The sequence below is a fragment of the Pinus tabuliformis genome, chromosome 7 (assembly GCF_031772625.1).
Source record: "Pinus tabuliformis cultivar Carrire ecotype Pingquan chromosome 7, CPIR1, whole genome shotgun sequence".
Taxonomy (NCBI): domain Eukaryota; kingdom Viridiplantae; phylum Streptophyta; class Pinopsida; order Pinales; family Pinaceae; genus Pinus; species Pinus tabuliformis.
Genome location: NC_142293.1, coordinates 1,517,193,578 through 1,517,198,963, shown reverse-complemented (window position 1 = coordinate 1,517,198,963; position 5,386 = coordinate 1,517,193,578). Strand labels below are relative to the sequence as shown.

General features: G+C 34.1%; 1 pseudogene; it reads left to right on the top strand.

Moving 5' to 3' along the window:
* Positions 1-1,207: 1,207 nt before the first annotated feature.
* On the top strand, positions 1,208-1,846 carry LOC149253612 (sufE-like protein 1, chloroplastic/mitochondrial pseudogene; annotated as a pseudogene).
* Positions 1,847-5,386: the final 3,540 nt, after the last annotated feature.

Here is a 5,386-nt window from a genome sequence, read left to right as displayed (position 1 = left end):
GCTATTTGCACGATTCTCAAATTCTCTATTTAATTACTTTCTCATGTTCCCCAATTGGAATGTTTTAAGTTTCTAGTTGCCTTACGTATTTGCCTCTTTCAGACTCTGATACTAATTTTCAAGTTCCGATCCCCGCGAAAACTTGACCAAGTTTCTCTATAATATTTTATGTTCCTCATTGGGATAGTGTTAGGTCAAAATTTAAATTAGCAAATTTCTATTGATTTTGTTTCTTTAATATAAGTTAAGTTTAAGAAATAATTTAGTTGGTCGAGTTCCAATATTTTATCAATTAAAATTAAGTTCAACATATTAAATTAACTTAAATTAATATATTATTTACTGAAAGATCTCTCAAAATTATTGTCTATAAATATAGCGGCTACTCAATAAATCATACTTGACAAGGTTAAAACTCTATGATGAAAACACTGATCTCTAAAGCATGACAATAGCTCTTTATTAAATTTTTACTTTTTGAGGCCAATCTTTTTTGGGTATGGCTTATTTTGAAAAATTCAATTTCAATAATAAATATTTATTTAAAAAATTAATATAATTACTACCTCTAGAGTTTAAACATATTAATATACCAGACTTTAATTTGGTAGCAAAAATTACAACAATTCTTTCCGACCATTCAAACAATAAAGTTAAACAACAACTTAAATCTATATTTAGATATTTAAAGGAAATAATTAAATTCTTATTTCAAAATAATGGTGAATATATATTTTAATAAAATTTATGTATGTGTTTTGAAAATTCTCAACCCAGCTAATTATATATCTTTATGTATAAAGAGATTATATTATACTATAGTTTTATATTATAATTTTATTTTATTTTTATTTTTAATAAAAAATACTAAATTAATTTAAAACTAAAAACAAACCTGAAAACCTGGATGAGGTTGTATAAATTTTTCAATGTCATCCATAACACCTTATCGCGAAGAAAATGAAATCACTAGAACATCCCTCTGCCGGAACTAATTCAAAGTCCAGAGATTATAAACGATGAAATTTCTAGAGGGTTAGTTTGTCAAACCTCACCTAACGAATTTCTTGATCTGACTGATGAAAGCTTTGATGAAGTTTATCTCACTTACCCAATTTTGAGTAATTCTATCACAATTTAGAATCAATGGCTATTTCCAATTTTGTGGCTCTGTTGCCCACAGTCCCATTATCACAATTTAGAATCAATGGCTATTTCCAATTTTGTGGCTCTGTTGCCCACAGTCCCATTGTCAGCAGTTGGCCCTTTAAGCTGTGAACGACCCAATTCTTTTTCTGTAGCCCTGACAAAACCCATCTTCAGAAAACAATCAACGCCCGCAGTATCTCCTGCCCACAGAATCGTGCGCCAACAAGCTGTTCAGCAGCTTCCACCGAAGCTCCAGAATATTGTAAAACTGTTCCAGAAAGTTCCAGAAACTCGTTCAAAGTTTAGGCAAGTATTGCAGTATGGGAGAAATATGAAGCCCCTGCCTAATGAATTTAAAATTAGGGAGAACAAAGTTGAAGGGTGTGCGTCCCAGGTGTGGGTGAGGGCATTCATGGATGACATGAAGGTGTACTACGAAGCAGATTCTGATTCTGGTCTGGCCAGAGGCGTGGCTGCTCTTTTAGTTGAAGGGCTCTCAGGGTGCTCAACTGCTCAAATAATGGGTGTCACACCAGATTTTATTGAGATGTTGGGATGTACGCAGAGATCGACACCTTCGAGGAATAATGGGTTTCTGAACACGCTTAAACTGATGCAGAGGAAGGCACTTCAACTTTCCGTGGAGATGGAGAGTGCGGCCGATTCAAGTCAAATCAAGTATGAAGAGCAGAAATGATATTGTGGTTGGGTGTATTTTTTAGATTCCGTTTTCCCTCTATGTTTTCAACCAATTTTATTCGAATAGATCGCTCATGAAATTTTTTTTCCCTGAACTTCTCCTAGTTCTGCAACACAGTATTGCCTTGGGTGTGTGCCATTAAAATGTGGGTACATTCTAGTGCATTTAGGTGATGTTGTCCATATCCAAGGTTTTTAGATTATGTTTTTACGAAGATCTTATTCAATTTGACAAGTACCATAAAATCGTCCACTCTATCCAGATTTGATATAATGAACATGGTGCGTAAGCCTTAAATATACTCTCAAAATTCCAGGCGCTTCTTCCTTTAGCTCAGTTAGGCTTGTATCGGTGTGCCTTCAACATTTCTTTCCTCTCATGTTATGATCCAAGCAACATTGGTGGTAGTTTCCTCTTATTTGAATGGAGGACTTACCATTCAATATGCAGGTGGCCTTGTGTTGGAGATGCACAACATGTATGTTTTTTTTCTCATCCAATATATTTAAGATTAAGCATCATATTTGCAATGTTCATTACAAATCTCGAATTTATTACAAAAGGACAATTAACTTGTCAAAATATCATTCATCGAGCTTCTTTAAGCATCATATTTGCAATGTTTATTACAAATCTCCAATTTATTACACAGCACATTTAACTTGTCTAAATATCATTCACATTTAACTTTAAAAATATCATTCATTTGGGTTCTTAAGCATCATATTTGCAATGTTTATTACAAATCTCTAATTTATTACAAGGCACATTTAACTTTTCTAAATATCATTCATTGAGCTTCCAGTCCGTTAACTTTTCAAATATGAAACAAATGCTTCAATAAATTTGGTTTATATTTTTCTTATACCTTAAAAGAGAAAATCTCCTTATATTATTGCTTTGAACTATTTTCCATATTGGATGGAATGCTAATCTATAACATTCAGATACCAAACATGGAATGTCCACCATATGTAATGTTAATCAAACCTGTGAGGTATTGTGATCATGATACATAACAAGTAGCTACATATATATGAGAATGGGAATGGACAGTAAGGAAAATTTTATACTCAATTATTTCTTCCATGGTGTAACAAGTTGAAAGTTCCTCTGAAATACAAGAGAAACATTTGCAATGATTAGAACACACTACACATAGGACAATCATCCCAAAACTCTAATATTGTTAAGAAGCCATCCTTTGAAATGACTATAACACTCTACATAGAAGACAATCATCCCAAAACTCTAATATTTTTAAGAAGCCATCCTTGCCTAAATGCATAGATATCGAGTTGGATTTTTCATGTAAGTTGAACTCTTCCATGTACAGTATATGCATAAAACTCTATATAGATTGACTTTCCATCCTCTATTACCATTTCCAAACCCTCTCCATTGTCAACATATAGGTCTCCATATGCTTCCTTCCTATCACCCAAAGCAACCCATAAATTAAATTGAAATTTTCTACATTCCTTAGTTGTCAAACCTATTTCCTATATTGGACATCGCTAGTATCTAGTTGAGTTTCAAGTGTCACATTTGGTCCGTTCACAATTGTTACCAAGCGTGATAGTTTGAACAAATCATACCAAGTTCCCTTTGTAAGTAGGGTGAGAATATGACCGCTTTACTGAATAAGAACTCAGTGCTAATTCTTAGTGTATTATATTATCATTAGGGAATGTGAAGAACAAAGGCCTGGCAATGGGAGACTCGTCAGTGTGAACTTAAAAAGACAATGTGTAGATATAAGTTATGAGCTTGTATGTAAGACCTAACACCTTCTTTGCAAATGTTGTGATGGATTCCCATGGTAATGCTAGTATTCATGTCTTTTTCTCTTGTTTGAGTGATCTCTAGAAAAAGGATAAAAAGGAACCTAGTTTAATCCATATATTGCGAAGCTCTTCATTTGTGTCTTTCAAAAATCCACAAATATCAACACCTTCCAATAGGGTTCCAAAAAATCCAAAACTCGTCATTGTAGGTATGGAGTACGAGAGATCATTCCATGTTGCAACATTATCTCGTATATAATATTCAACATGGGCACCTGACCCAAAGGCACAACAAGTAAGTATGGATGGTCCATTTTGCAGTACTATGTTCAATGTCTTATTCATAACAATAGTTTTTTTAATAACCTATAGAGATTATGAGAAGTTTAGTCCAAGACACCATGTGGGTCTTCTTTCCCTTCCAAGTTTTATGGAAATTTTCTGCAACCAGACTTCCATTTCAGCTAATGAGGCACTAATCTCGGCATTGTTCCTTGAGATAAGAAATTGTACATTGTCAACAACACATAACAAGGTTGATCGTTATGGCTATTAAGGATTCTTTTTGTTATCAATGGCATGTATTCCCAATGTTGCACACTGTGAATCCAATTTAAACTTCCATCTTCTCATTTATCTCAATAATTTGGTCACTTGGTTCTATCTCAATTTTAAAGTACTAGGCATGTTGTCCTACTTTGTCCTGCTCCTTCTCAACTATAAGACTCCCACAATTTTTTTCAGTGTAGTAATTTCAATATTTAAGGCTTTATGCAATGAACCCATTGGATCTATGTCATCTTTCCTTTCTCTATAAATGTATGATCTCCCAGGCTAAGGGGTAAACTCGAGGTAAAGGGATGTCTGATTATTATATTTTGCTGACAAGGGAGGTGTACTTTTGGGGCCACGTTGATACTTTCTTCCTTATGGGTGTAGCATGTACCAACCTTGTAACTTTTGATAGGTGGTTTATTGAAGTTTGGGGGTTTAACTTCAAGCTTCTTAGGGGCCAACCTTTTACCATTCCCCCTTCTATGATTTGTCTATATTTTTTTAAGCGGTAGCTTTATGGGACATTGTCATCCTTCTTTTCTAGTTTCCAATTCGGATCATTTGTAGCCTTCCTTCTGGTGGTACCACTGCTTTGTTGGCCTTAACGTTACAAAAACTACAGGTGTGCTTGAACTTGGAAGAAGAATATTGTGTGGGTGTAGCACTCATCCCAAAATGATAGATGCCAATGACACTACACTGTGAAATACTAACTAGTTCAAATGCCTACCTTCAGCTATTGCATTTGGTTCTATTATACTCTTGTGATTAAATATTTTCTATAGCCACAAGTTTATGCTCTTCAACAATGAACTATATCGATGAATCTATGTCCCCCACGAATCACAACGCTTTACTTTCGTTAATGTAATTTAAGTTATTCTTTTGCTTTGTTGGACCATATGGCATATACCCTATTTAGTTTGGACTACTTGCATTACCTATTACTTGTCTTAATATATTTACATTAGTGTGAGGCATTACAAGCAAATGCCACATCCAATAATACTGCAAAGGGGTCTCTGCCCCATTTAGTACCTCAATGGAAAAGTGCCAACTTTATTATTGTTTGTCATTCTTTTTTTTGGGGGGGTGGTATTTTTAATAATGTTGACTAGGCATCATTACCATCTACCTTTTTATGCACTTCTAGTAGTTGTATTAATGCCTTTAGTGCATTAAGAATAGTGGACAT